This window comes from Hylobates moloch, unplaced genomic scaffold (assembly GCF_009828535.3).
Source record: "Hylobates moloch isolate HMO894 unplaced genomic scaffold, HMol_V3 SCAFFOLD_19, whole genome shotgun sequence".
NCBI classification, from domain to species: Eukaryota; Metazoa; Chordata; class Mammalia; order Primates; family Hylobatidae; genus Hylobates; species Hylobates moloch.
Window position 1 is genome coordinate 56,507,460 of NW_026652294.1, and position 22,387 is coordinate 56,529,846.

Below are 22,387 nucleotides of genomic sequence, written 5' to 3' on the forward strand. Positions count from 1 at the left end.
TTGCAAATTCATGAGCTAAATAAATGATCATGTTTATTTAAGTCACTAAATTTTAGGGTGATTTGTTATGCAGTAATAGAAAACCAGAATATGCACTGAAACCTCCAACACTAATCACTTTCATTTCCGCTGATGATATACCCTCCATGGTCTTCATATGTGCAGCTGCCTCTGCTTACAAGTCATCACGAGCCCACAATATCCCAGCCAGTATACACATACCCTCATTTAACGAGTTACTTTGCTTTCAAGAGTCAGTGTAGCTGTTGCGATTTCAATCATCTTTCTTCAAATTGGTGAGTAGGTGGTTAAGGACCCAAGCTTCTAGTCAAAATACCTAAAGCTAAGTATTTTTTTGTTCACTCCTTCCAGGCTGTGAGTCTTAACCTCTATAGACCCCTATTTCCTCCTAAAGAGAGTAATAGTAAAACTTCTATCTTAGATGTACTGTGGAGATTAATTTATAGCTCCTAGCAAAGTCCCTGGTATTTAATATTCAGTGGTATTCAATGTATGTTGCTCTTATTAGAGCACTATTATATTGCATCACAAGTGTCTATTTATTCTTCCATTTTCTCCTCTAAACTGTCAGTCATTTGAGAACAATAACAGTGGATCTTCAATGCCTGGCACCTAGGATATGCAAAACACATTTTGTATTAAATAAGTAAATGAACAAAAAAAAACAAATGGTGAATGGATGAATAAATGAATGAATGAATGAATGAATGAATGAATGAATGAAAGAGTAGGTAAGTATGATCTGGTTTCCCTTTAACTTCTTATACCCAGCATTTAGGAGAGGTAAGGTGGTAGAGATTTCCGGTCCTGTGGGAAGTAGTCTTAGTGGCTGGCTGCATGCTTTTCTTCATGTCAGGTCCAATTTTTCTCTTTTCCTAGTGGTGCTACAGTACCACAAACATTATTTCTGAGTCTCCCTCATCCCCAAAACCGAGTAGAGAGCATCCTCACTTGGGCAAGTGAAATGTTTTGATCCTGACAATCCAAACCAGATGGCAGGATTGTAAGAAAAGTCACTTCCATAATCTCACATGGCCTCTAGCTACAGGTTTCCTTTCCACTTCTAACCATTTTATAGCATGCCATCTAGGTGCCTGAACTTGCCAAGTAAAATCCAGTTAATCTTTACAATGTCATTCCTCTTTATGGCCTCCACGATATGGCAATGCCATATGGTGGCAACGCGATGGAAGGGACTCTGCTCTTACCTGATAAGCAAGTTTGCATTGCACTAAGCAAATAATTTGCCTTCTGCCTCATGAATATTTCCCTACTAATATCTGCTTAATGAAAAAATTGAGAGAAATTACTAAAGAGTAGCACAATACTGACTAATAAGAAAGATGAGAAGATTCTACATTTTATTTTTATTTCACAATAGAATTTACATATATGTATATTTATAGATAAAATTCTGATAAGAAAAGCTCACAAGCTACAGATACGCTGGCTGAGTTGCAATAACTGTCACTGGAATGCAGTGCTATTCCAGTACATCAGTGTTATGTCAGTACATTTTTATTTCAATAGCCAGAAAACCCCAATGTGCCTGTTAGTGTTTGGTATGTCCCCTTGCCTCAGCATTTAAAAAGCCTAAAATATTTTTTAAAGGAGTACAATACAGGGGGTTGGCTGTCTACTCACATAAATTGTTTTAAAAGCAAATGTGGAGTTTATCTTATTGCTGTTATTATTATAGGCTCTATGCTTTTTATAACTTTAATCTTATAAATTTAATTATTTCTACATTCTTTCTCAGGAGGAGTCGTTTGAAGTCTACAGAATGCTGAGGTTTAGAAAGATTTCTGAGGTGTGGCATCACATATTCTGATTGGGCAGCATTCTCGAACGATGTGGGCCTTTGCTGCTGACTCACCAGAGGGCAGCAACTTCGAAGCTTGATGTCAGCATGCAGGAATGCCAGGCACTTCTCTCTGGCAACCCCCAGCTGTAGCCCAGAGTTAAGTAAAGCTTTTTGGGTTAGCCTCTGACCAACCTCCTGGCTGGACTTCTCAATGCCCCGGTAGCCAAGCTCCAGAAAAGAAAATCCAGATCTTAGCAGGGCAACACTAAACTCTTCCAGCTATATATCAGTGGTGATAATGACATAATTGCCCAGTCATAGTTGGCATATGTGGGAAAGTGGGTATGGTTTTCTGGGCACCCCTCCCCTCTCTTCATGCACCCCCCCACCCCCCCACACATACACACACGTCTTTTCTAGAATGCAGAAAGTAACCTGTGAATAGTCACTAGTAAGATTTCTAGTTTTCTGGATAGATTGTGTTTGTTTGTACTCCTGGCTATTTGACCTGCCTCAATTTTCCCACATTTCTGACTGGCCAAACTGAAGCCTCAGATGAGACCAAGGACCATCTCTGAGGTCCATTCCACCTTAGTAGTCTATCATCTCATGAATTTAGCTAGCTGGGCACTTTCTGAGAGGACTGGCTTTCTAATGCTGATAAAGCAGGGCAGAGTTGCTGGCCACACCCTTGCTAGGCCCAGATCTATGAATACCTATTTTTGTATGCTATCTAGTTTCACACCTCTCCTGCTCTCTGCACCATCCCCTCACTTAGCAGAAAAGAAAATCTTAGCTCTAAGATAATTAGAATGTTCATATTTGCAAAATCTTTTAGATTGTTTTTGGGTCTTAGGTAAGTGTCCTATAAGAAACAGCCTAAAGGAGAGACTAAGGGAGCAGAGTAGAAGGCCGTATGAAAACAGAGGCAGAAATTGGAGTGATACAGCCACAAGCCACAAAACACCTGAAGCCACCAGAAGGTGGAAGAGGCAAGGAACAGATTTTCCCCAAGAGCCTCTGCTGAGAGCATGGACCTACCAGCAGAGGCTCTTGGAGAGACTAAAATCGGAAGTCTTAATTTTAGATTTTTTGCCTCCAAACTGTAAATACATTTCTGTTGTTATAAAGCCATCAAGTTTGTGATAGTTAGTTACGGCAACCATAGAAAACTTACACAATCCCTTACACAGAATCATGTAGGTAATGTAATGAGCAAGCCATCTAGCAGGGAAATTCTGGTTTTAGTATCCTAGATAATTTTTCAGTACTAAAACTGATCGTTCAAAGGCAGGGAAAAAAACAGAAAGTGAGAGTGGCCTATAGTAAAAACAAGAGCAAATGTGCAATTCAAAGGAATGCCTATCATTCAGATGCATTTCAGTTACCATGAGTCCAATATGGCTAAATCTTCCCATTTTTATCAAATTTTTATCTTAAATTCCCTGCATTTTAAGTGTTGGTTTAAAAACCAAACAGGCAAACAGCACTCTGTGGGCACAACAAAATGTGTCTGAGAACTGAATTATGACCATATGCAGTTGGTTGCAGTCTCTGGAGCTAACGGATCCTTCCAACAGTATTTAAGGTATGTGCCATAGACAGTTCATGACAAAGCCAAGAACATGGCATGTTGTCCTCCTTCAAAACCCAGTCTGCTAGCCCAAGCCACTTACATGCAAGCTCTCTCCGTCCTTGGTGTAGTCAGAGATAAGTATTTTGTTGAAGCCTGAGATGGTGTATCAGCCTCTTGCTTCTAGGCCTCTCTTCTTAGTTTTTCTATGGTAGTTTGATTTGCACTCTTGTACATGTAGAATCTAGAAGTCGTGTGTGGGTGTGTGTATGTGTGTTGAAGAGGGTTAGGGTTGCAATGAAACGTGTGATTATTTTAGAAGGAAAAATAAAAGAAAACAAATTATTCACCAGCGAAAGCTGAAAATCAAAAACTGTTTTTCTATTCTTATTTTGCCACAAAGCATTAATAGATATTTTACTAAAGGGAATGATATTTAGGTCAGGTAACAAGATATAAAACTGAGACATTACTTAAAATTGACATAACATCCATAATTTAATTTATTAAAAGTTGTTACTTCTGTGGCCATTTATCACATTTCTAGAGCTACCTATCTTTCAGTTTCAGACTGAGTATCTTATAAAAGCATTATAAAGTAAAATAATTCAACTAGATTGACTTTTTCAGTCTGCCTATGGTGGTTAAGAAGATTGTTATGAGCATTGAAAGTAATACACAGATTTATAACTCTTGGTTGAGTCTGCAGTAAGGAGGGAAAGTTGTAATTAATATTTATAATTGATACTTGTGTTATCATGGAAATACATACTCTGAAAATAAGAAGGGCAGGCTGTTGAAGGGTGTCTCTGAAAGGTAAAGGAATTTTAAAGATTTTTGTAAATACAGAAATAAATGCATCTTCTTACTGGTGGATCATTATCCTCAGTCAAATTAAAGTTAAAAATACAAAGAATCCTAACAAGTCAAGAATAGGAAGGTAAGCAACCCAATTTTAAATTGGGCAAAATATTCAAATAGACATTTCATCACAGAAGACACGTGAATGGTTAATAAGCACATGAAAGATGTCCGACATCATTGGTCATTAGGGGAACAGAAGTCAAACCCACAATGAGGTACCACTTCACACCCACTAGGCTTAAGTCTGTCAAAAAGACAGACAATAATAAGTGTAAGCAAAGATGTGGAGAAGTGGGAACCTCCATACGTTGTTGGTAGAAGTGTAAACCGTTACAGTCACTTTGGAAAACAGTTTCTTAAAAAGTCAAACATTAATTTCCCATACAACATCCTACCTCTAGGTGTCTACCCAAGGAAATGAAAAAATACTTCCACACAAAGACTTAAACATAAATGTTTATAACAGCATTATTCATAAGAGTCAAAAAGCAAAAATGGCTGCAATGTTCTTCAACTGACGAACGGAAAAACAAAAGGTGGTATATACATAAAATAGAGTACTTTGTAGACACAAATAAAAAGGAATGAAGTATCATACTGATATTTGCAACATTTATAAACCAGAAAACATTATCCTAAGGGAAAGAAGCTGGACACAGAACACCACCTTTTATATGATTCCATTTATATGAAACATCCAAAAACAGGCAAAGCTATTTAAAAAACATGGAAGATTATGGTTGCCTGGGGCTGGAGATGGGAATGGAGATTAAATGAGCATGAAGGATCTTATTAGGATGATAAAAATGTGCTATAACCATTGTAGGAATGGTTACACTACTCATTGAATCTACTAAAAATCATTGAATTCATGCACTTAAAATGGGTGAAATTATAGCATGGAAGTTGTACCTCAATAAAGTTGTTTTAAGAAATTAGAGAAACAATTAAAAGAATAAAATATAGTCAATAAAACACTATCGCCTTTATCCCATAACCAATCTGTCAACAAATGTGCCAATGGTCCTTTCTAAATATCTCTTACTTTTTATCTTTTTACATATTTCAAGTGCATAATACAACTAGTTCAAACTATTAAATGTACAAAATAGAACACAATGAAAAACTTTCCTACCACTGTTCTCCCTCAGCCACCCAATGCCCCCCACTAAAAGCCACCAGTGTTATTAGTTTCTTGTGTATCATTCTAGAGATGCTTTATGCATCCACATTAACTTTATGAATACACACATGTGCATCTATCCATGCACACCTTTTTTCCACAACTTGTGGCATACTGAATATGTTCTGCACATTCCTTTTTTTACTTAATAATTAATACCATATCAGGATCTAAATGTGGCTCAAATCTTTTCCCTCTTTACCACCCCACCACCTCAGTATTTCTTGCCTGGAGCATTGTATTTCATCTAATTTGAGATCCTATGGGTTATATGACAGACTATTATTTGGGGGCCCTTAAGAGACAAAATAATGCTGCCAATTAAATTATAACATGCCATTGATTCATTCCAATTTCAGAAAGAAATGACGAGTTAAAAAAGTACATATATATGCATCTAAAAACAATAAAATATGTAATTAGAACAGTCTCCCAAACAGTTTCTTGCTATCAAACCCAGCTCTGTGTCAATTCATTGTCTCTTATCCTGCCAAAGTAATTTTTCTAAGTTTTGGATGGAATCTTTTTATGCCTCTACTTAAAATTTTGTAGACTCCCATTGCTACAAGATGATGTCCAAATAACTGAATGTGGCATTCAAGTCTCTTCCCATTTCCGGCCTCCTTTCTCTCTTACTACCCTATGCTCTAGACATGCCCAGCTATTGGCTATTCCTCAAAAATGGAGTGTTCTTTCAAAACTGTGCTTTTGTACATGTTGTTCCCTCTCCCTGGAATACACTTGACCCCCTTTCCTCCTGGCTAAATACCATTTGTCCTCCAAGACTCATCTCTGGGAAAACTGCCATGAACTTTCCCAGTTCAATTAAATGTCCTTTCTGTACTAACACCCTTATTGTGCTTAATTCCATCAAAAGCACTTCTTGCCTAGTATTAGGCTTCTTTGTTTCCTTGACTGTCTTCACTACTCTTATTTTTCTTGCATTACAAAAGATTGCCACAGTGCCCTGAACACGTTAAGCATTCAGTAAGCATTTATTGGATGAATGTGTACTTTGGCCCCTAGATGTAATCAACACATCTGCAGTAATGGAGGTGTGGTCAGTACAGTGTAGGGGAAAGTACACGGGATCTGAAGTCAGAAGATGCCAGTTCTGGGCTCTGACATTTCTAACTCTCTGAACTTAGTTTGGTCAGTTAACGTTTCTAAGACTTGGTTTCCTCATCTAAGAACATAAACCTAAAAGGGCTTGCTGAAGGGACTCAATGAGAAAGTGTCTGAAGTAACTGATACAGAGTTGGTGTTCCAAACAGGACATCTTTTGTTAGAGTGACTGAAACATCCTATGCTATAGAATGCATTTGATGTACCCTGAAAGCAAACATGCCACTGACATGTGGTTACAGTGGACTTTGTTTTTCATTTTTTATTTTATTTTTGTAAAGGTGATATGTATCATGTTGTTTCAGAAAGCATGGTGATAAAAAAAAAAAAAAATTCTTGCCCATGGCATTTCCCATAACCTCCATAAGTAACAGTTTCTTTTAGATATTTCCTGTGTTTTTGTCTTAAAATAAATGCTAACATATAAAGATATATTATAGTCCCCTCTTTTTTACTATATATATAGTAAATACATGTGATATATTTACTATAAATATATATACACATATAAATGTATATACACATATATAAATATATACATATATTATAAATACACACATATATAAATATATATATACACACACAGAGAGAGAGAGAGAGACAGAGAGAGAGAGAGACAGAGAGAGAGAGAAAGATATTCCATCTACATTATCAACATTCTGTTCTGAGTGCTGGTGTTTTTTCACTAAATATCTAAATGGACTTTATGAGCCTCTAAATTTGCCCAGAATGATTCTAATCAAGGAGACAAGTATGTAGAAAGAGGGATTTTATTTATTGCTTCACATCACAACTCTGAACTATCAGCAAGAGGTAAAAGCTTTGACTCTAGGCTCAAGTCTTTCTAAAGGGAACCAGAAAGAAACTGCATGAACAAAACAGTGAAAATCTAAGTTTGCCTTTTGTATCAGGCCAGGGTCAAAGAAATTGCAACAGGGCTGAAAGGGCTGTGAAGATCTTATCTCCTTATACTGCCTTGAGATTAGAGGAATGCAGCAGAAAGCACAAACATGCAGACTAGTAAGTCTTTAGCACTACCTGCTACCTGCTTTTTATCAAATGAATGACAAGTTTTCCAGTGAGCCTTCACCTTTAAAGGACAGTATTATTCTTAGAATTGTAAACAAGTTCCCTTTCAGGGTTGTGGCTCAGGTACAGAATAGGATTTGCACTTTTTAAAGCTATGTCTGTATGGAAAGCAAAAGCTAGTGGTATAAGGAGGTGATGGGGGCTTTGTAAGTAGTTGTTATTCTTTCAGTTTTGTTAATCACAGCAAATGATAAAGTTATAAGCACAAAGGTTTGGCAAAATGTAGGCATTAGAATAACAGACCTTCATTTCATTGACAAGTTTAATTATGGCCCAAGTTGCTCGTATCCTCTCTCCCTTTTTCTGATATTTTTACTCACCTAAGTCACTGGCCTGAGTTCCTAAACTCTCATCTGAATGGCCCCAGTTTAATCACTGTGCTCCTCATTCCCAAATTCCCGTCACTTCCTTTACTGAAGTTCTCCACCTGGGTAGGGAAACAGACTAGTTAGGGGAAATCCAATGGGCTCATCAGCACGGGCAGCAAGTTCACCATCTCATGCTGTAAATTACCATCACCCTGACACAATTTGTCACATGCACGCACTGCAGAAAATTTATCAGAAAGATTAAGAATGGGCTGGTGAAGAGAACAAAAAAAAGAAACTCCCTGATGGCCTTTGGTATGAATGGAAGACAGGACTGCGTCTGACCACATAAGCCCAGAGAAGCGGGAGCCTGAGCTGGTTTTCTACACCGTATAGGCCACAACACTGCAAATCCAGCAGGCAAAGAAAAATAAGGGCAGGGATCTCTGGGAACCAGCAAGCAAAGGCACAGTATCCAGCAAGGTGAGGCAGGTGGGGAGGGTTATGAAGGCAAGCGGATGATGCCTGAGTCTAACAGACTGATGAGCGAGCTGGAGAAGGCCAGGTGGAGGAGGGGAGAGGGAACAAGACATGCTGAGGCACTAAATCTCTGAGTCTTGAAATAACACAGGGCATTTTAATAACTCCACATAGTTCCGTGTGATTGGAGATGGAATGCCAGTGGGACAGGGCCAGGGTCATGGTGAAAAATTGGAGAGGTGGCCAGAGACAAGTAACAAAAGACTTTGAGAGGTCATACTATATATCTTGTATTTTAACCAGAAGGCACTACTGGGAGCTATTGCAGGATTTTAAGCAGGAAACAACAAGATCAGATTTAAGTTGTAGAAAAGTCACCCTCACACCTATGTAGATCATGGATTTGAGCACTGTGTCCATAGCACCTTCCATATTACAGTGCGTTAGGCATCTGTCTGTCTCCACACTAAGCTGTAACCTCAATGAGGGGAGGGAGCACGTCTATTTCTCATTATTATATCTCTGGTACCTAGAAAATGCCAAGTTCATAGTCATGAATGAACGAATCGTGTCCAATCTCATTCATCTTTTTTTCTCTAATGCTCACGCAGTACTTAGTGTAATGTAGGTAATAGTTAAAGGTCTGCTGAATAAATGAATAAATGCTAACTTCTGCCTCACTGTCCAGTTCCATCTCTCAACATTCCCCAACGTTTGTCCTATAACAATAAAATTGTATAGCTTTCCCAGATGCACTGTATTGTTTGCCTTACATATGCTATTCCCTCTGATTAGAATTCCCTACCCCTATCTCCTATCTATCTAGTGAATTTCAATTATGTCTCAATTTGAGACATTTGATTGCTTTGACCCGCTGGGGAGAAGCTTTTTGTAATACCAATACCTCCCACCACCATGCTGACCCACAAAGGCTCCTCTTCATCTACTTGCTCCTTGGTTCTGGCTGCGTACATTATCATTTATATGGTTTTTATTGCATTCATCATTTTGTACTATAATTTATTTGTGTATAGCTCTAGATTTTGAACTTTTAGAGGGTAAAGACTGTCCTATTTTGCTTCCTCAACACAGTTCCCAGCCTAAGCCTCAATCATAAAGAAGATTCAAATAATGTCTTTGTGAAATGTAATTGTCTATTTCTTGAAGTTAATTATATTCCATCACCTCTGAATTTGATTCATGGTTTACTCTTCAACTCTAAAGTCACCTCAGGCTACCATTAACATGAACGCTTGGAGTTGGAAAATATTTCTGTGGTTCACATAATCTATTGCCTTTGTGATTTCCTATCTGTCCTCTCAACTTTTGTGTCTGAGTCTCATAAAATAGCCCATTCATCTTTTGTTTTATTTGCCTTTCACAGTCCTTATCCAAACTATCTTGTAAGAAGCTTAAAGGGGTCACAACTGTACATAGCATTCTAGGGACAAACACAAGTTTCCTATCATTGTACAAATGAAGAGTAATGTGTTTTTGTCTCGTTTTCAGAATTTTTCCAGTGACAATCGTGATTTTGTTGGCTTTTGAATGAGAAACAATACTCTGAATCAGAATCTTTGCAATAACTGGTCAGTCTCCTTTTCACAAACAAGAACTCAATGTCCAGTGCAGAGGCTTCTTTTCCCTTAAGCATCTCTTTTCCTTAGTGTGATCATGGGCACTCTCCACTATTTGCAAGAGTTTCTTCCAACCCTGGTTACCAGGATCCTGTCCCACATGACACAGTGTGCAACTCACTCCCTCCAACTAAAATATATGAAAAAAACTAGAAATTGATTCTCTTTCAGTTTTTTCTAAAATTAATCATTTTACATTTTGTATCTAATTTCCACCTTCAAGGTAAAATAATTATCATTAGCATGTGTTGAGTGCTAGATTTGTGACACACTGTTTTAAGTCATTTATACTATGTAAATGACACAGTCATTTTAATCCTCACAAAATCTCTCTGATATCCACATTATTTTATCCCTATTTTACAAATGAATAAACTGAGGCACAGAGCAGTTGAGTAATTTGCCATAAGTCACAAAACTAGCATGTGGCAGAATGGAGATTTTAACCCGTATAGCCTGACTCTGCACAAAGCTGGAGTTTGGTGGAGACAGAAGGAAAGAGAAAAGAAGAGAGTTTTATCTGAGCCTTTCCAATATCAGTGTCACTTAGGGTGGGTATCTAAACTTGCTGAGCCTCAATTTTGACATCTGTAATGCAAAGATAGAAATAGACACCTCATGGTTTGTTGACTGTAGTAAATATAACCTCACATGTAAAGTATCTGGCTGACTAAAAGTGCATAACAAATGTTGCTTCTTTCCTCACCCAGTTAGTTCTCTATTTTTAGGTCATGGCAACCACTTTAAAGTCACCATTGAAAACCATAAAGTTTCCCTTCCCAGCTCTATCCTGTACTAACTGCATGAACTGAAGCTCCTGTTTCCTTTCCTGTAATCTGGCAGTGATAAAACCCATTAGGAGAATTAAATGAGATCATGTTTGAAAGGCAATTAGCACAGTGCCTGGCATATGGTAAATGCTCAATAAATGGCAGCAACTATAGCAGTGGTGATGATAAGGAAGAGGACAGGATTAGGAAGGATTATGTTGATAATGTCTTCAGCTTGATTCTCCCTTCTTACTTAAAAAAAACTACCATCTGTCCTCTAGAGCTATAAGAAATGGAAATGCTGTTCACAGTTAACCTTCTTCAGGGAGGGAAACGACTTGAATCCTCAGAGACTAACTCTCTAGGACAACAGTTTTAACCTTCTAGCACATAAAATAATCTGTGGCATTTAATAAGACGTCAAATAGCAGGGAACCATTCAGAAATTCTGGCCAATAGAAAAGTTCTATGGCCCAGAAACCCAGACATCTAGAGTCTGAACTAGCTCTTGGCAATTTTGAGTTGGTAGCTCTGGGACCACACTAAAAACACTGCCCTAGGATTAAATCAGTGTATTTCTTTCTTTAAACCAACATCATTTTTAAGAATCTAAATGGGATTTTCAGTAAGATTTAAGACTAGCTTTTGCTTTAAGGGGATTATTTATAAGGAAACACTTATCATCATTCACCAACTTAAAGTATTTGCAAATATAACACACTTTATTGAGAATAAAATCAATAACAAAATAGACACTCCGTTGACAAATTCGTGTGTGTGTTCACATGAGAGCCTTAAAAGAACTTTTAGTCTATTTTTATTATCCCATACAATCTAGTCTTAGATTTCAGTCCCTGCTAGACTATATATAGTCACATCAAATATATACCTATTGTTATATAAAGGATGATGGGTTGATGTTTTCTGTAAACCACAAAGGGCTAATCATGTTTCATTTAAACTACATTTCTCACACAGTCATCAGAAATGTTTCAATGAACTTCAGAAAGTTCACCCAATGAACACCTCCAATATTAGTAAAAAAAAATTAAAAATGTATGCATGAAGAGCGTTACTTCATAGATTAAGAAGTTGAGGAAGGAGAGTTTACATTTTCAGAGACCACAAAGAAAGTAAGCATTATAATTGTCATCAAACTGATTCTGTGCTCAAATCCCTGGAACACATTTGCCATCAACTAAATTTAGTCAATCTTTGTTTGCTTTGGAAAAATAAATTTTGAATAAACAAAATTTTCATGTTTCATGTGTGGCTACTACTACAGTTTCATGATATTAAGAAATTAAATCTGAGGCTGGCATGGTAGCTCACGCCTGTAATCCCCGCACTTTAGGAGGCCGAGGCAGGCGGATCAACTGAGGTCAGGAGTTAGAGACCAGCCCGGACAACATGGGGAAACCAAAAAAAAAAAAAAAACACACAAAAAAAAAAAAAAAAAAAAAAAGAAAGAAAGAAATTAAATCTGAAATCCTTCCAGAGACAAATTTAAGCTCACAAGCCCTTGCGGCAGATAACTTCTTCTTTACTGACCTGAAATAAAGACATTTGATATTTGAGACACTTGATAACTTTTAGATGTCTCTAGCCAAGCCACGAGTAAACTAAAAACTAAAGGAAACTGGTGGGTGTTTTGTAATATAAAACAAGTAACTTCACTTGCAGATACCAAACATCTAAGCTTTTATGAAGTTTTTTCTAACATTTTTCTAACATTTGTTATGTAAATAATTGTATCAGGTGAATATCACCAGTTCAAGATTTTTTTCTCTTCAACATTACATTGATCAAGTACTTTTAAGTCAAACATTCCTTTCAATGGTTGGAAGCAACATGTTAGAATTTAGTCATTTTTAGGGGGGTGGAGCCAAGATGGCCGAATAGGAACAGCTCTAGTCTACAGCTCCCAGTGTGAGCGACGCAGAAGAGGGGTGATTTCTGCATTTCCAACTAAAGTACCAGGTTCATCTCACTGGGGAGTGACGGAAAGTGGGTGCAGGACAGTGGGTGCAGTGCACTGAGTGTGAGCCAAAGCAGGGCGAAGCATTGCCTCACCCAGGAAGTGCAAGAGGTCAGGGAATTCCCTTTCCTAGTCAAAGAAAGGGGTGACAGACGGCACCTGGAAAATCGGGTCACTCCCACCCTAATACTGTGCTTTTCCAACAGTCTTAGCAAACGGCACACCAGGAGATTATATCCTGTGCCTGGCTCGGAAGGTCCTACACCCACGGAGCCTCGCTCATTGCTAGCACAGCAGTCTGAGATCAAACTGTAAGGCAGCAGCAATGCTGGGGGAGGGGTGCCTGCCATTGCCCAGGCTTGAGTAGGTAAACAAAGTAGCCAGGAAGCTCGAACTGGGTGGAGCCCACCGCAGCTCAAGGAGGCCTGCCTGCCTCTGTAGACTCCACCTCTGGGGGCAGGGCATTGCCAAACAAAAGGCAGCAGAATCCTCTGCAGACTTAAATGTCCCTGTCTGACAGCTTTGAAGAGAGTAGTGGTACTCCCAACATGCAGCTGGAGAGCTGAGAACAGACAGACTGCCTGCTCAAGTGGGTCGCTGACCCCCAGTAGCCTAACTGGGAGGCATCCCCCAGTAAGGCAGACTGACACCTCACACGGCCGGATACTCCTCTGAGACAAAACTTCCAGAGGAACGATCAGGCAGCAGCATCTGCAGATCACCAATATCCGTGGTTCTGCAGCCACCGCTGCTGATAACCAGGCAAACAGGGTCTGGCAGGCCAACATTCAAATTCAGGAAATACAGAGAACACCACAAAGATACTCCTCGAGAAGAGCAACTCCAAGACACATAATTGTCAGATTCACCAAAGTTGAAATGAAGGAAAAAATGTTAAGGACAGCCAGAGAGAAAGGTCAGGTTACCCACAAAGGGAAGCTCATCAGACTAACAGCTGATCTCTCAGCAGAAACTCTACAAGCCAGAAGAGAGTGGGGACCAATATTCAACATTCTTAAAGAAAAGAATTTTCCACCCAGAATTCCATATCCAGCCAAACTAAGCTTCATAAGTGAAGGAGAATTAAAATCCTTTACAGACAAGCAAATGCTGAGAGATTTTGTCACCACCAGGCCTGCCCTAAAAGAGCTCCTGAAGAAAGCACTAAACATGGAAAGGAACAACCCGTACCAGCCACTGCAAAAACATGCCAAATTGTAAAGACCATCAAGGCTATGAAGAAACTTCATCAACTAATGAGCAAAATAACCAGCTAACATCATAATGACAGGATCAAATTCACACATAACAATATTAACCTTAAAGGTAAATGGGCTAAATGCTCCAATTAAAAGACACAGACTGGCAAATTGGATAAAGAGTCAAGACTCATCAGTGTGCTGTATTCAGGAAACCCATCTCACATGCAGAGACACACATAGGCTCAAAATAAAGGGATGGAGGAAGATCTACCAAGCAGATGGAAAACAAAAAAAAAAAGGCAGGGGTTGCAATCCTAGTCTCTCATAAAACAGACTTTAAACCAATAAAGATCAAAAGAGACAAAGAAGGCCATTACATAATGGTAAAGGGATCAATTCAACAAGAAGAGCTAACTATCCTTAATATATAGGCACCCAATACAGGAGCATGCAGATTCATAAAGCAAGTCCTTAGAGACCTACAAAGAGACTTAGACTCCCACACAATAATAACAGGAGAACTTAACACCCCAGTGTCAACATTAGACAGATCAACGAGACAGAAAGTTAACAAAGATATCCAGGAATTGAACTCAGCTCTGCACCAAGCAGACCTAATAGACATCTACAGAACTCTCCACCCCAAATCAACAGAATATACATTCTTCTCAGCACCACACTGCACTTAGTCCAAAATTGACCACATAGTTGGAAGTAAAGCACTCCTCAGCAAATCTAAAAGAACAGAAATTATAACAAACTGTCTCTCAGACCACAGTGCAATCAAACTAGAACTCAGGATTAAGAAACTCACTCAGAACTGCTCACCTACATGGAAACTGAACAACATGCTCCCGAATGACTACTGGGTACATAACGAAATGAAGGCAGAAATAAAGATGTTCTTTGAAACCAACAAGAACAAAGACATAACATACCAGAATCTCTGGGACACATTCAAAGCAGTGTGTAGAGGGAAATTTATAGCACTAAATACCCACAAGAGAAAGCAGGAAAGATCTAAAATTGACACCCTAATATCACAATTAAAAGAACTAGAGAAGCAAGAGCAAACACATTCAAAAGCTAGCAGAAGGCAAGAAATAGCTAAGATCAGAGCAGAACTAAAGGAAATAGAGACATAAAAAACCCTTCAAAACACCAATGAATCCAGGAGCTGGTTTTTTGAAAACATCAACAAAATTGATAGACCACTAGCAAGACTCAGAAAGAAGAAAAGAGAGAAGAATCAAATAGATGCAATAAAAAATGATAAAAGGGATATCACCACTGATCCCACAGAAATACAAACTACCATCAGAGAATACTATAAACATCTCTATGCAAATAAACTGGAAAATCTAGAAGAAATGGATAAATTCCTCGACACATACACCCTCCTAAGACTAAACCAGGAAGAAGTCAAATCTCTGAATAAACCAATAACAGGCTCTGAAATTGAGGCAATAATTAACAGCTTAACAACCAAAACAAGTCCAGGACCAGATGGATTCACAGCCGAATTCTACCAGAGGTACAAAGAGGAGCCAGTACCATTCCTTCTGAAACTATTCCAATCAATAGAAAAAGAGGGAAACCTCCCTAACTCATTTTATGAGGCCAGCATCATCCTGATATCAAAGCCTGGCAGAGATACAACAAAAAAAGAGAATTTTAGACCAATATGCCTGATGAACATCGATGCAAAAATCTTCAATAAAATACTGGCAAACTGAATCCAGCAGCACACCAAAAAGCTTATCCACCATGATCAAGTGGGCTTCATCCGTGGGATGCAAGGCTGGTTCAACATACACAAATCAATAAACATAATCCAGCATATAAACAGAACCAATGACAAAAACCATATGATTATCTCAATAGATGCAGAAAAGGCCTTTGACAAAATTCAACAGCCTTTCATGTTAAAAACTCTCAATAAATTAGGTATTGATGGGATTTATCTCAAAATGATAAGAGCTATCTATGACAAACCCACAGCCAATATCATACTGAATGGGCAAAAACTGGAAGTATTCCCTTTGAAAACTAGCACAAGACAGGGATGCCCTCTCTCACCACTCCTATTGAACATAGTGTTGGAAGTTCTGGCCAGGGCAATCAGGCAGGAGAAGGAAATAAATGGTACTCAATTAGGAAAAGAGGAAGTCAAATTGTCCCTCTTTGCAGATGACATGATTGTATATCTAGAAAACCCCATCGTCTCAGCCCAAAATCTCCTTAAGCTGATAGGCAACTTTAGCAAAGTCTCAGGATACAAAATCAATGTGCAAAAATCACAAGCATTCTTATACACCAATAACAGACAGAGAGCCAAATCATGAGTGAACTCCCATTCACAATTGCTTCAAAGAGAATAAAATACCTAGGAATCCAACTTATAAGGGATGTGAAGGACCTCTTCAAGGAGAACAACAAACCACTGCTCAATGAAATAAAAGAGGATACAAACAAATGGAAGAGCATTCCATGCTCATGGGTAGGAAGAATCAATATCATGAAAATGGCCATACTGCCCAATGTAATTTACACATTCAGTGCCATCCCCATCAAGCTACCAATGACTTTCTTCACAGAATTGGAAAAAACTACTTTAAAGTTCATATGGAACCAAAAAAGAGCCCACATTGCCAAGTCAATTCTAAGCCAAAAGAACAAAGCTGGAGACATCATGCTACCTGACTTCAAACTACACTACAAGGCTACAGTAACCAAAACAGCATGGTACTGGTACCAAAACAGAGATATAGACCAATGGAACAGAACAAAGCCCTCAGAAATAATGCCATGTATCTACAACCATCTGATCTTTGACAAACCTGACAAAAACAAGAAATGTGGAAAGGATTCCCTATTTAATAAATGGTGCTGGGAAAACTGGCTAGCCATATGTAGGAAGCTGAAACTGGATCCCTTCCTTACACCTTATACAAAAATTAGTTCAAGATGGATTAAAGACTTACAAGTTAGACCTAAAACCATAAAAACCCTAGAAGAAAACCTAGGCAATACCATTCAGGACATCGGCATGGGCAAGGACTTCATGTCTAAAACACCAAAGCAATGGCAACAAAAGCCAAAATTGACAAATGGGATCTAATTAAACTAAAGAGCTTCTGCACAGCAAAAGAAACTACCATCAGAGTGAACAGGCAACCTACAGAATGGGAGAAAATATTTGCAATCTACTAATCCAACAAAGGGCTAATATCCAGAATCTACAATGAACTCAAACAAATTTACAAGAAAAAAAAACCCCATCAAAAAGTGGGCGAAGGATATGAACAGACACTTCTCAAAAGAATTTATGCAGCCAAAAGACACATGAAAAAATGCTCATCATCACTGGCCATCAGAGAAATGCAAATCAAAATCACAATGAGATACCATCTCACACCAGTTAGAATGGCCATCATTAAAAAGTCAGGAAACAACAGGTGCTGGAGAGGATGTGGAGAAATAGGAACAGTTTTACACTGGTGGTGGGACTGTAAACTAGTTCAATCATTATGGAAGTCACCGCGGCGATTCCTCAGGGATCTAGAACTAGAAATACCATTTGACCCAGCCATCCCATTACTGGGTATATACCCAAAGGATTATAAATCATGCTGCTATAAAGACACATGCACACGTATGTTTATTGTGGCACTATTCACAACAGCAAAGATCTGGAACCAACCCAAATGTCCAACAATGATAGACTGGATTAAGAAAATGTGGCACATATACACCATGGAATACTATGCAGCCATAAAAAAGGATGAGTTCATGTCCTTTGTAGGGACATGGATGAAGCTGGAAACCATCATTCTCAGCAAATTATGGCAAGGACAAAAAACCAAACACCGCATGTTCTCACTCATAGGTGGGAATTGAACAATGAGAACACATGGACACAGGAAGGGGAACATCACACACCGGGGCCTGTTGTGGGGTGGGGGGATGGGGGAGGGATAGCATTGGGAGATATACCTAATATTAAATGACGAGTTACTGGGTGAAGCACACCAACATGGCACATGTATACATATGTAACTAACCTGCACATTGTGCACATGTACCCTAAAACTTAAAGTATAATAAAAAAAAGAATATAGTCATTTATAAATGTTTGAAATTAATCATTGGCTCAATCTAATACCAAATTAAAAAAAAAAAGTAAGACGTTTGTTGGGGAGCAAAGTAGCTCATGCCTATAACTCCAGCACTTTGGGAGGCTGAGGTAGGAGGATTGCTTGAGCCCAGGAGTTCGAGACCAGCCTGAGCAACATGGAGAAAACTTGTCCCTACAAAATAAGGGGGAACAAAAAGAAAAGAAAGAAATTAGCCAGGCATGGTGGCATGTGCCTATATTCCCAGCTACTTGGGAGGCTGAGGTGGGAAGATCGCTGGAATCTGGGTAGGTCAAGGCTGCAGTGAGCTGTGATTGAGCCACTCCACTCTACTCCAGCCTGGGTGACAGACTGAGACCCTGTAAAAAAAAAAAAAAGTTTAGTAAGTTTTTGTGGTTCTTAATATAAAACAAGTAACTTCACTTGAAGATAATGAACATCTTACCTATGAATTCTTCTAAATTTGTTTAACATTTGTTATGTAAATAATTGTATCAGATATATATCATCAATTCAAGATTTTGTCTTCAACGTTACTTTGATCAAGTATCCACTGAAATTTGCTCCAAAGACTATTCTGGGTCTTATTACATAGTTAATGTGTTAGTCCTACAGTTGAATTTTTAACTATTATCTTGTGAAATTAGAGATTGAAGTGATCTACTTAATCTTGTTGCTCATCCTGTGCCTTTTAAAGGAAAAATTATTTGGCTAGAAAAATGTCAGGGGGTGTTTTTAAAACTAATGGACCCTCATAAATTAGAATCATGTGATATTTTTGCACAGTTGACAATGTAAAAACCAAATGCCAAGTCTTTGGGTTTGTCTTTAGCTGGACAAGCAGGTGTGTGGTATGCTGCTGATGCTGATCCATCCAGACACTCAAGTTCAGACAAAGGCAATCCAAAGTTCCCAGTCGCTTCTGTTTATTTTAGCGAAGGGACTCATGTGAACTCCACCCAGGCCTGGGAGTCTGCTTACCGAGGAATAATTTTTACTAGGTACATACAGTGGTGTTTCAAAGTTCACAAGGATGACTTTATAGGGTTGGGTGATTTTCTTTTACAGAGCCTGACCTCATCTCTTGAAGCCTCCTGGAAGGCAATATCACTGTGACTTATGTCTATTTAAAGTAGCTGCTGAGAGGACAGTAATTCTGCACTTTAGTGTATTTAAATTTACATACCACTCTTACTAATTGATAGATATATTCAAAAGCCATGTTTTGCACTTAACCGCAGTTTGGAGTGAACTGAATCACACAGTGACTTGTGAGAGAACACATGTAAAATACACAGAAAGCTGGTTCTTAGCCTAGGGCCTGTGAAACTACTGACCTTCTATGGAAATTCTGTGTGTGTGTGCTTCACATTTGTGTATGTGTGCAACTGTGCATTCTCCTGAGTAGAAGAACCATGGTTTTCCAGAAATTCTCAATGGGGCACATGATTCCAAAAAGGTAAATACCACTGACATGGACAGAATAATAAATTATTACTTGTCCTTGCTTTAATATCAAGTATAATAAAACATTGCAACATTCACTTCTTACGACCTTTCATAATCCCAGCAATCGAAGGCTGATTGCTCCTTAAGCCCTTCTCTTCTCCTCAGGGTTTCCTGGAGCTTCACTCCAGTATGTATTGCTTGGGATGCCAGGCCCTTGAGAGGGCTCTCTGCCTAAGTCACCTCCAAGGGAAAACAGAGCACACCAGATGATTTTAGAAGTCACAGCATGACATTTAGATAAATTCATATACTAACAGATATCCTCCTTTCTTTTAGTTCTTCTGATTGTGGCAAGGAAATAGTCTCAGTCAGTGGAAGGATTATTTTACAACTTCTATAACACTCCCTAGTCTCTCCTTTCAACAGCGACAGCAAGCCACAAGCTCAGAGTCTTCATAGGAAACTATATCTGGCAAACATTTAATAACATTATTTCACTCATGGCATTTCTTTTTATGACAATCTTCTATTTAAGGCAAATGATATTGGTTTTCAATATATAGTTAGTGAAAAAGTTTCTCTTCAAAATAAATGGATTTAATTTTTTAAAGGACAGACAACTTAAGGAAAAATATTTCTATTAGTGCAGATGATACAAGGATGTGACAAAATCAAAGAAGTGGTATGCAAATGACAGAAATTAGGAAGACATCAGACTAAACAATTGCTAATCAAGTCATGCTTTTATTTTCAAAAGATTGACAGTCTATTCAATTTATTTAGGACAAATATTATAATCAGCAATAGAAATTTCCACCAGGCATTTCTGAAAAATAAGCATAAACTGTGAGAGATGCATTTAGAATTGATTAGTTAGGATGCTTTCAGATACTTGCAATAGAAAACACAACTAAAAGCATCTTTAAAAAACTAAGGATTATTTCCTGATGGTTCCAGGGTAGATTCAGTCAATGGTTCAATGTCATCAGGGATCCGGTTTCTTGCTACAGTGTCCTCTGCCACCAGTAGCATGTAATTGTGTCCTCAGACTTGTCCCCTCATGGCCTCAAGATGGCTTCCATAGCACCAACTCTTCACCCAACAGTGACCAGAGTCAAGAAAGTATAAACCACAACTTTTTGGTCCCCTTCAAGGGGAAAGAAAACTTACCTCAAAGTTTCCCATATTTGCCCTCCCATTTCATAAGCAAGGTTGCACCTCTTCTCCATATCTAAATCAAACATTTCCAAGAAAATGGGGAGTTACCACGATGGCCTTAGCCTAATCCTGATTCACCTACGGGGCTAAGGAGGGGCTAAAGAACATCATGTGACTAGTAACTGACCAACAATGGGGTTCTCTTGGCAAGGAAGTATGAAGAAAACTTCCTTGGGTAGGCAATTCACATGGCTTGCCATAGTGTGCATTAACATAGGTTGTAACAATTCTGGGGGGGCACAGAGAGGCTGATAATTAATGTTGGAAAAAATATTATTCAGAATCACAAATAAGTAATACAAATCTGGGCCATATTGATAAAATACACACAGTAGATAGAGTTTGGAAACTAATCTTTTTTTAAGGTTCCAGATAAAATATGATCTCAAAATAAATAAATGGATAGATAAATAAATAATCTCCGGGGTTCAAAAAATATTGATTGGCTGGTAATCCTTCTCCCCTATCCCAGCTGCCTCAGACCCTGTGAGCAGGAGAAAGATACGATAGGGCAAACCAGGGCAATAAAAATGTGGGTTAGTGTTATTGTTTTTAAGAATTTCATATTTTCTAAAAGCTTCAGAGAAGTCATGGGAAAAAAAGAATATTCTTGAACTCTAGTAGACATTTTCACTTTTTAACTTTTAACTTACATGTGAGATAAGTGGAGGGGCATCTTCATCTCACGTGTGCATGGGACTTGTAAATGTTTTAATCTGGCCCTGACAGGTAAATTTCTCTCCAAAAAAACCTGAGATTAGATATAAACCTCTAACTCACCTTTCTCAAGTTACTTGTGTTTTAAATACTTTTAATTATGCTACTTTTTAAGCATAATTCTTGGCTTTATTCCCTACTCCAAAAGGAACAGAATAAAGTAAATGGCTGAGTAGGATCTGAACTGAGATATGAGAAGACAGGAAGGGCCATTAAACAAATACTGATCAAGCTCCTTGGGGCTATCAAGTTCTTCGTATCTATTCTGATTTTCATCTCAATAATAACTCTACCACACAGATTTTTATTCCAATTTTAAATATGTAGAATTAAGGGACAGAGTAGGAGAGTGATTTGATAAAGTTTATAAATCTAGTAATAGTAGAACGAAGATTTAAATTCTGGAAGTTTAAATCTTCTGACCCCCGAGGTTCATCTTCTTTCTGTTGAACTATCCTGCCTTTCAAGGGTTTGTGTTGCCAAATACTTAAGGACAAAATCAAGAGATTGTGAAATTGAATCAAAGAAATGGGCTATGAGATGCAAAGAAATAAAAAAACAAGTCAAAACCTAATCCAGGCAACAAATAGACATTTAGCACAGGAGACCTGGACACTTGTCTAGACATGGTCAGAGAAAGGAGGGAGGTCAAGGATCAGTAGTGACTCCAAGATACCCTGAGATCTAAAGAGAGGGACATTTTTTTTTTTTTTTTGAGACGGAGTCTCGCTCTGTTGCCCAGGCTGGAGTGCAGTGGCACGATCTCGGCTCACTGCAAGCTCCTCCTCCCAAGTTCACGCCATTCTCCTGCCTCAGCCTCCCGAGTAGCTGGG

General features: G+C 38.4%; 1 long non-coding RNA gene across 1 annotated transcript in view; it reads right to left on the minus strand.

Annotated features, from left to right (window-relative positions):
* Positions 1 to 20,808: 20,808 nt before the first annotated feature.
* Positions 20,809 to 22,387, minus strand: part of LOC131381999 (uncharacterized) — a 90,066-nt gene continuing 88,487 nt past the window's right edge. Inside the window, exon 6 of the long non-coding RNA XR_009211128.1 lies at positions 20,809 to 20,850. This is a non-coding gene — a long non-coding RNA (uncharacterized LOC131381999). The remainder of the gene's footprint in view (positions 20,851 to 22,387) is intronic.